Source organism: Herpailurus yagouaroundi, unplaced genomic scaffold, assembly GCF_014898765.1.
Source record: "Herpailurus yagouaroundi ecotype Mexico unplaced genomic scaffold, PumYag 28, whole genome shotgun sequence".
In the NCBI taxonomy this organism is placed as follows: domain Eukaryota; kingdom Metazoa; phylum Chordata; class Mammalia; order Carnivora; family Felidae; genus Herpailurus; species Herpailurus yagouaroundi.
The window spans coordinates 167,400,109-167,410,199 of record NW_024412376.1 but is presented as its reverse complement, the minus strand read 5'-3'; the positions used below and the strand labels follow the sequence as shown (position 1 = coordinate 167,410,199).

The following is a 10,091-nucleotide window of genomic DNA, read 5'->3' as shown; positions in this document are numbered from 1 at the left end:
AATAAGCTAGACATAAAAGTACAAATAGTGTATGATTCCACTTACATACGGTACCTAGAATAGGCAAATTCATAGAGACAAATTAGAATAGAGGTTACCAGGGGCTGGAGGTAGAAGGGAAGGGAAGGTATCTAATAGGTACAGAGTTTCCATCTGGGATGATGAAACTTTCTGAAAATGGGTAGTGGTGATGATTGCACAACATTGCAAATGTAGCTAATGCCATTGAAATGTATGCTTGAAAAGATAAAAATGGTAGGTTTTAAAAAAAATTTTTTTTGAGGGGGGCACTTGGATGGCTCAGTTGGTGGAGCATCTGACTTTGGCTCAGGTCATCATCTCATGGTTCAGGAGTTCAAGCCCTCCATTGGGCTCTCTGCTCTCAGCACAGAGCCTCTTCAGATCCTCTGTCTCCCTCTCTCTCTGCCCCTCTCCTGCTCACACTCTTCCTCTCAAAAATAAAACATTAAACGGGGCGCCTGGGTGGCGCAGTCGGTTAAGCGTCCGACTTCAACCAGGTCACGATCTCACAGTCCGTGAGTTCGAGCCCCGCGTCGGGCTCTGGGCTGATGGCTCAGAGCCTGGAGCCTGTTTCCGATTCTGTGTCTCCCTCTCTCTCTGCCCCTTGCCCGTTCATGCTCTGTCTCTCTCTGTCCCAAAAATAAATAAACGTTGAAAAAAATAAAACATTAAAAAAAAAAAAGATTTTCCTTTTTCAGTAATCTCTACACCCAACATGGGGCTCGAACTTACAACCCTGAGACCAAGAGTCACATGCTCTACTGACTGAGCCAATCAGGCACTCCTAAAATGGTAATTTGTATATATATATTTTACCACAATTTTTTTAATGTTTTCACATTTATTTATTTTTGAGAGACAGAGACAGAGCGAGACAGAGCGTGAGTGGGGGAGGGGCAGAGAGAGAGGGAGACACAGAATCCGAAGCAGGCTCCAGGCTCTGAGCTGTCAGCACATAGCCTGACACAGGGCTCTAACCCACGAACCGTGAGATCATGACCTGAGCCAAAGTTGGACACTTAACCGACTGAGCCACCCAGACAATTTTTAAATAAAAAAGCTAGTATAAAATAATCTATCATATCTCTGTATTACATAGATATAAAATTCCATGTATATGTCATTTCATATATACCATTTATTATGGTCTTTATTCTTTTTCCATTTCCATCTGGAATAATTTTCCTTATGCCCAATGAACTTCTTTTAGTATTTCTTTTAGTGAATTCCTGCTGGCAATAAATTCTATTTTTGTTAATCTGAAAACGCCGTTATTTTACTTTCGTTCTTGCATGATATATTTTTTTCTGAGTAAAAATTTATAAGTCTTTGCCTAATATGGTTGCCATGAGCCGCATGTGGCTGTTGAGCGCTTAGAACATGGTGAATCCAAATGGAGAGTGACGGGAAGTGTAATACACGTGTGGTTCTGAAGACTTAGCATGAAAAAAAAAGTATAAGATATCTTGTTAATAGTTTTATATTGGTTACATGTTTAGCTCATGATATTTTGAATATATTGCATTAAATAAAGATTTTAAAAAAATTCTAAGCTGGTGGGGTTTTTTGGTGTGTGTGTGTTTAATAACTAGGTCATTCAGGGGCGCCTGGGTGGCTCAGTTGGTCGGTTTGGGCATCTGACTCTTGATCTCAACCTTGGTCATGATCTCTCAGTGTGTGAGATTGAGCCCTGAGTTGGGGCTGTCAGCGCAGAGCCTCTTTGGGATTTTTCCTCTCTCTCCTTCTCTCTGCCCTCCCCCGCTCACGTTTTTCTCTCTTGAGATAAATTCAACAACAACAACAACTAGGTCATTCCATTGTCTCCCATCTTCATTTCTGTTGCATCTAGCTGACACCTGCCTTTGAAGAGAGGTGATGATTTTCTCTGGCTAAAAGTTGTCTTTGTCTTTGTTTTCAGCAGTTTGACAATGGTGTGCCTGGGTGTCAGGTTCGCTTGTACTCGTCCTGCCTGGGTTCACAGGGACTCTTGAAACTGGGTGGATGTCTATCGTCAGCTTTGGAGAACTCTGCTTCTGTGGCATTCTCTCTTGCCTTTTGGGACTCCAATTACACACTGTTAGACCTTCAACTGGGTCTTATCTATTTCTTGGTCTTTTTTCTGTTTTATCAATTGTTTTTTTCTCTGTGTGCTAGTTAGGATGTTTAATACTGAATTATCTTCCAATTCATTAATCTTCTTTTGCTTTTGCTATGTCTCATCTGTTCATCTGTTCTTAGTTTTAGTTATTTTTTAGTTTTAGCTAATATATTTTTTAATGTTTATTTATTTTGAGAGAGACAGGGAGAGAGAGGGGGGAGGGCGGGGAACAGAGAGCAAGAGAGATCATCCCAAGCAGGCTCTGTGCTGTCAGTGCAGAGCCTGACGTGGGGCTCAATCCCACAAACTGGCAGATTGTGACTTGAGCCAAAATCAAGAGTCGGGTTCTCAACTGACTAAACCACCCAGGCGCCCCTAGTTTTAGCTAATATTCTTACAGATTTCAATCCCCAGGTGAAATTCTCCATTATTTCATCTGTTTTTACACCTTTTTGTCTAATTTCTTGAGCACATTAATTGTAATTACGATACAGTCTTTGCATACCAGCTCCAGTATGTGACTCACCTACGGGTTTGTTTTTAGTCTTTTGTGTTTTTATTTTCAGTCAATTTTTTACTTTTTTATTTTGACAGGCCATGACATTTTAAAAATTGTTTTTAGAGAGAGTGTGTGTGAGCAGGGGAGAGGGACAGAAGGAGGGAGGGGGAGAGAGAGAGAGAGAGAGAGAGAGAGTCCTAAGTAGGCTCCATGTGGAACCTGATGTGGGGCTCTATCCCACGACCCCAGGATCATGACCTGAGCCAAAATCAAGAGTTGGATGCTCAGCTGACTGAGCCACCCAGGTGCCCCCAGGCCACAACATTTTTAGCTGAAAGCTGACCTTGTGCATAAGACGTTGTAGGGGATGCGATATCTTCCTCTGCTAGGCACATAGAGCAGGTGCCAGTCAGCTCAGCCTGGTTGCACATTAAGTTATATTAAGGCTGTGTCGTCGTTCGCTAAGCTGTGTCTACTGGGTCACTTCCCACTGTCAGGATGCCACGAGAGCTTCCCAGTGAGCACTGGGGCGCCTCTCTCTGCTTAGGCCTGATCTATAATCCTTGTCTTTTCAGCTTGGTAAAATTGCCAGACCTCTACTCTGCTTCTCAGGGTCTTTCTTCATCCCAGAAGCTTTGTCTTTTAGCTTCCTGCCTACAGGGTATGAGAATTTGGCAGTGTCTCGAGAGAAAAACTGTCAGGTTCAGTGACTTACTCATCCTGTCTCACTGGGATTATAGCCCCAAGTCAGTTTTGTCTTTTCACCGCAGAAGACCCCCCGATAGTATCCTCTTTTCAGACAAAGCCTTGCTTCTCAGCCCTGTGTCCTAAGTACTGGAAAACACTCAGGGAAAAATGGACCCCCGTGCCTATGTCTTCAGGCCCTCTCCCATTTCTTAAACATCTGTGTTTTTCTTATATTTTGTGTATGTATATACATATTTACACATATATGTATATACATATATTTACACATACATGTTCTAGTTAAATCAATAATCAGGAGTGTATCGTGGTGACTCTGTTGTTCCTATATCAGATAGTGGCTGGTGTGTTCTTTCATACCAGCCATGTATCCAATCTTTTACCTCAATTTCAGACATCAAATAACTTCAAATGTCAGGTGCTATTTTTCCTTACAGGCTTCCATCGTCCTGTTCTAATTTGGGCTGGATATTTTTTTTCAATTTTTGACTTTTTTTTTTAACCCCTACTAGGGAGTCGTCCCACCTCCTCAACTGAATTTGTAATTATCTTTTCTCTCCTATTTTTTCTTTGTTTCTTTATTTCTTCTTCTTCTTCTTCTTTTTTTTTCTTTTAGAATGTGCAAACGGAGGGGAGGGGCAGAGAGAGAGAGAGAGAGAGAGAGAGAGAGAGAGAGAATCTTAAGCAGACTCTACGCTCAGCACAGAGACCGATCCAGAACTCAATCCCACAATCCTGGGATCAGGACCTGAGCCGAAATCAAGAGTCAGAGGCTCAACTGACTGAGCCACCCAGGCCCCCTTGCTCCTATTTCCATCTGCCTTTTTCTGCTTTCTGTAGAATCTTAACTTTATCTTCCAACCCAACTGCTGGTTTTCATTTACAGTTTTGGTTATACATTTAATTTCCAAGCCGTTCTCCATCACTCTCAAGATTGGGTGACCCTTGAGGTCACATGTCTGTTATAAGACAGAGGAGAGATACTTAACAGTCTCAGGCGTATGTGAGAACTAGACCTATGGGCATACCTTATTTTATTGTGCCTTGCTTCAGCAAGCTTCAGCTATGCTGAGTCTTTTACAAATTGAAGGTGTGCAGCAACCCTGTGTCAAGCAAGTCTGTTGGCCCCATTTCTCCAGAACTGTTTGTTCAGTCACGTTTTGGAAATTCTCACAACATTTCAAACTGTTTCATTATTATTGTATTTGTTGTGGTAACCTGTGATTACAACTCACTAAAAGTTCAGGTGATGGTTAACATTTTTGGGCAGCAAAGCATTTTTAAATTAAGGTATGGCATTTTTTTTTTATACAAAATGCTATTGCACACTTAACAGACTATAGTGTGCTGCAAACATAACTCTTATACTGGGAAACCAGAAGTTTATTTGACTCACGGTTTTAGGACATTGTGCAGCGGTCTGGAACCAAACACCCACTATCTCCCAGGTATGCCTGTCCTGGTACTTTAGGGTTTGTTGTCATGTTACAGTCTGTTTACCTGAAAAATGCAGTTTGAATCTCCAGAATTGTTGTCCATATGATTCTACATTGTATGTGATTTTCTTTCGGAATTTTGAAATCCACGCTCCACTATCTAGCACCAAATGTTGTCACTGCTAAGACGTTTAGTGAGAAATTTTCCCTGTGTCTTTTTTTTTTTTAATGTTTATTTAGCTTTGAGAGACAAGAGAGAAACAGAGCGTGGGGGGGGGGGGGGGGGGTGGCAGAGAGAGAGGCGCACAGAAACTGAAGCAGGCTTCGGGCTCTGAGCTGCCAGCACAGAATCCGATGTGGGGCTCGAACCCACTGACGGTGAGATCATGACCTGAGCTGAAGTCGGAACTCAACCCACTGAAGCACCCAGGCGCCCCCCTCCCTTTTTTTTTAAATATGACTTCCTCTTTTTCTTTCTGCATGTTTTAGGCCGTTTTATTTATCTCTGACTTTCTACAATTAGTCACCATCCTTGATCAACTCTTTCAACCTGGACACTCAAGTCTTTATTTCTGGTAAACTGTATTTCTTTCAAAAGTTATTTCCCTCCACTTTTCCCCCTAGAACCCTTAGAAAGTTGTTGGATCTCCTGGTTTGAACTTTTATAAGTCTCATTTCTCTCCAAGAAATGTTTTCTGTATCTTTTTGTTCTACTTTCTGGATAACTTCCTGGACATTATCTTGCAACCTTCTGCTGAATTTCTTTTACAATTTTGCCTATATTTTTAGTTTCCAAGACTATTTTCTTAAATATCTTTCAGGATATTAGCAGCTTTTTGAAAATTTTCTGATTCCTTCCATTACCACTTTCTTTGCCTGTCCCTCTTTCATACACGTTGTTCTTTAATCTGTGCTTGAGCCTTTTTTTTTTTAAATGTTTATTTTTGAGAGAGACAGAGTCAGAGCGGGAGCAGGGAGGGGCAGAGAGGGAGACACGGAACCCGAAGCAGGCTCCAGGCTTTGAGCTGTCAGCACAGGGCCCGATGTGGGACTCAAACTCATGAACTGCGAGATCGTGACCTGAGCCAAAGTCGGCCGGTTAACCGCCTGAGCCACCCAGGTGCCCCTGTGCTTGAGCTGTTTCTTAAATGACTGGTGATCCTTGACTGTTTCTCATGTTTACAAGCTGATTAGAAGCTCCATGTGGGTAGAAATTTATTGACCTACAGACTTCAATTTTGGGTGAGGGTCAAGAACGGCCTGATTATTTGCTATCCCCAAACAATATAGTATGTATGTTCGTATCTGTCCTCACGTTGTTAAGTTTCTGCAGAGAATTCCTGTGCCCTGCTTGGGGACAGAAGCTTGCTGCTATGGTTCTGCTTGGGGCAAGGAAATGGCCCGAGCAGAGGTGTCCAACCGTTCTTTCTACAGACTTAATAAAGCCAGAAATTAGAAAAGGCTTTCATTGTTATGTAATGCTTATGGGTTATGAATTGTGAAATAATGAACTTATCTAATTTTTTGTTAAAAGTTGTCCTGTGTTATTAGTGCGTATTCATATCTTGGTCAACAATATTTATTTAAAAAAATTTTTTTTAAAGTTTATTTATTTTTGAAACAGAGAGAGACAGAGCATGAACGGGGGAGGGTCAGAGAGAGGGCGACACAGAACCTGAAACAGGCTCCAGGCTCTGAGCTGTCAGCACAGAGCCCGACGCAGGGCTCGGACTCACAGACCGTGAGATCATGACCTGAGCGGAAGTCAGCCACTTAACCAACTGAGCCACCCAGGCGCCCCAACAGTATTTATTGCATTATGAAAGTAATAAAACTTCACTTTTACAAAAACATATCCAACATATGCTGCCTTTCCCTGCAAGTTAGTTCCAAGAGGCTCTCAGTGTGCTGAATGGCCATCACCAAGCTTAAGTCCTCTCTAAGGTCACTGCCCACACCTCCCTGTGACCACTCACACTCCTGCTGAACTGAGCTTCTCTTACTTCTAAGCGTATATAAGACCTTTCCTGGCCTTTATGTTGTACATTCTCCCTTGTGATGGTTAATTTCATGTGTCCACCTGACTGGGCTACAGGTGCCCAGACATTTGGTCAAGTGTGACTCTGGATGTATTTGTGAAGATGAGATTACCATTTGGATCAGTAAACTGAGCAAAGCAGATTGCCCTCCCCCGTGTCAGTGGGACTCATCCAATCAGTTGAGAGCCTGAAGACAAAGAAAAGACGGAGCTCCCACTGCCTGAGTATCTCTGAGCTGCATCGTTGTTTCCTACCCCAGGACTCAGACCAAATCAGCAGTTCTTCCTGGGTCTCCAGCCTACAGGCTTTCGGACTAGAATTATACCATTGACCCTCTTGGTTGTCAGGCCTTTGGATTTGAACTGGGTTTCCAGCTCGCTGCCTGCAGATTTCAGGACTTGCCAGCCTCCATCATTTTGTAAGCCAATTCCTTACAATAAATCAGCCTCAGTCCCTCTCTTGCACACACACACACACACACACACACACACATACATAGAGGTTGGTACTGTTTCTGTGGTGAATCCTAATACACTCCTCAAGGGGGGTGAAGATGAATTCTTAGGGGGAGAAACAAATTTTAGATATTACAATGCTTTGTGGCCCTCCAGAGCTTAGCCTTGCCAGACAAAATCTTATTCCTTAGTATTTAACCCCCCCCCCCCCAATTTCTTATGCATTTTTCCTTAGGGGAACCTAATGAAATACAAAGGTTGAGAACAACTGCTCATGCCTTTGCTTCATCACTTGTTTGCCAAGAAGCACCCTCTGTACCCTACAAGGTTGTCAGGAGTGTCCTGCACCCCAATCTTGCTCCCCTGACATCCATTCTCTATACAACATCTGGAGTTCTGTCAAAAATACACATCCTACCCTGACACACTCTATTCAGAACCCTCCATGGCTCCCAGTTGCATTTAGAACAAAATCCGGCTTCCTTACGGATGCCCGCAGTTTCGGCCATCTTCACTTGCTCTAGCCACGGTGGCTTTTGTAGTTTCCTGGGACTTGTCTCTGCTCCAGAGTCTTGCATTGCTGAAATACCTTTTCTGTGAGTGACTGGCTCTTGCTCAGTTCACCTTAGAGAAGTTTCCCTGGTCTGTGGCCCTCAGAGGAACTCCCAACTGTATCACCCTGTGCTCAGCCAGAACCTAAAAGTCACACCAGAGCCACAGCTGAATTGGAATTCCCGCCCTGCCTCTGACTATCAGGATGACTTTGGACAAATCCCTTAACATCTATGAACTTCAGTCTCTCGTCCATAACATAGAGCTAATGGTGCCTATCTCAAGAGTGGTTATGTGGGTTAGAGGAGGTGACACAGCAGCAGGCAGAGTGGCTGGTACGTAACTATTTGGCAAATGGTCGTTATTATGTCATTCATTCATCCAGCAAATACTGGATTGGTGTGTGCCCAGCCCTTGCTTGGCAGGAGCTGGGATTCACAGGTGCATGAGTCAGGCACTCCCATGTCCTCCCAGTCCCCTAAGACCTCTCCGGGGATACTGGTGAATACCACAAATCTCAATCTAGTGTCTATGTGCTATGATAAAGGAAAGCAAAGGGGCTGTGGGAGAAGGGAGTGTCTGACCCAGCCCCCCGTGGGGTGGGGAGCAGCCCAAGACTTTGTTTACCTGGAGGAGTGTCAAAGGAGGTTGAGCAGGCGTCCCCCACCCACTCTCTCAAACACCACCATCAGGGCAGGGTCATCCAAAACCCTCTGGGAGGGGGGAGGGGCCTTTATTTTGCTGACAAGTAGAGTCCCCGAAGGGCTTTAAGCAGAGGGTTGATTTAGCTCATTCTGGTTGTGTCATGAAGAATGGGTCAGAGGATTTGAAGACGGTGACTGCAGCTGGGGCAAGGGCGAGGTTAGGCAAAGAGATGTGGGCAGGCCCAGAGCTAACGGTATCTCGGCCCTGTAACCACCCACAGAACCCGAGGGGGAAAGGATGTTTTTGGTGTCTCGGTGACTGTGATAAGTGGGGCGCTCAGGAATGCAGGGCCTAGGCAAAGGACCGCTCCTGTCCTAAGGGCAGAACTGTACCTGGGGCTTGCTGATGATGGGCAAGCGGCCCGGGGAGGAAGAGGGTCCAGGCGGAGGGCTTAGATTTCTGACCTGGGAGTCTGAGGCCCCGCGGGGGCAGAGAGCACTGCAAGGCCTGGGACGGTCGGAGGCACGCCCTGCGAGGTGGGTGAACGCGAGGTCGCGAGAAACGTCGGGACCATCCGGGACCTTGCCCGGTCACTAGGCACCAGAGCCCCGGACGCGGGAGCAGGGAGAGGGCGAGCTCGGGAAGGGCGTCTGCAGGCCCCGGGGTGCTACGCTAACCGACAGGTGTGCCGGGCCGGGCCCCGGTACAGCCACGGCTGCTCTGCACAGGCTGCTCCATCTCCCAGGGCGGACCCCGACCCGAGGCGCCCGGGCTCTCGGGGCAGCAGCTCCGCGCACCGCTGGGCCAGGCGCCCTCCGGAACCCCACCCAAGCCCACGAGGCAGGTCGTTCTCATCCCCAGCGAGTCACCTGGGTTCTGGCTAGGGGACCGGCCCAAGGTCACAGAGCCAGAAAGTGGGGGAGGCGGACTCGCACCCAGAGCCGGACCAAGGTCACCGGGCCCCTCCCGGCGGGCCAGAGCCCGGTTCCCGGCCTGGTGCATCCCGGGGGCCGGGCCGGCCTGCGGCACCCGGGGGGCGGGGCGCAGGACGCCGGGGCGTATGCGTGCCTGTCAAAGAGGCGGAACTCCTCGTCTCCAACCCTGTAGTCCGTCCACCGCGGGCGACGGTGCCTGGCGCCGGCACGGCCCTTCCGTCCCACTACAACTCCCAGAAGGCCAAGCGCCGCGGGCGGGCCTGGGCTGTGCGTACAGCGACGGTGACGTCACCGGCGCAGGCGACTCCCCCCAACCCCCGGCTCAGCCCCGCTCGGCGTCCGGGCGCTCGGCCGCGCGAGGCTTGACGGGAACCGTGGTCATCCCACCGTGTGTCCCCGGCGGCGACGCGGGCGCGCGAACTCCCACTCCCGGCGTGCCCTGCGCGCCGGCGCTCGTTAACGGCGGGAGGGGGCGGGCGAGGCAGAGGGGGAGCGGCGCTCGGGAGGGCGGAGTAAGGCGTGGGGGGGGGGGGAGGAGGGCGCCCACACCCCTCCCCCTCCCCGCCGCTCCTTCCCCCTCCCCCGACGTAAACTGGGATCCCTTTCCCCTTGTGTCCGCCATATTGGACTCTAACTCTGGTCAGCGGCGGCGCCGGGCCCGGTGGACTCGCTGTTCCTCCCGCCCAGCGGCCTCCCCGCAGCTCCC

At 47.6% G+C, this 10,091-nt stretch overlaps 1 protein-coding gene across 1 annotated transcript in view; it reads left to right on the top strand.

Annotated features, from left to right (window-relative positions):
• The first annotated feature begins 8,648 nt into the window (after window positions 1–8,648).
• The window catches only part of FAM193A (family with sequence similarity 193 member A), a 170,901-nt gene continuing 169,458 nt past the window's right edge, over window positions 8,649–10,091 (top strand). Inside the window, exon 1 of the mRNA XM_040489365.1 lies at window positions 8,649–8,986. The gene's annotated coding sequence lies outside the window, so the exon portion shown is untranslated. The remainder of the gene's footprint in view (window positions 8,987–10,091) is intronic.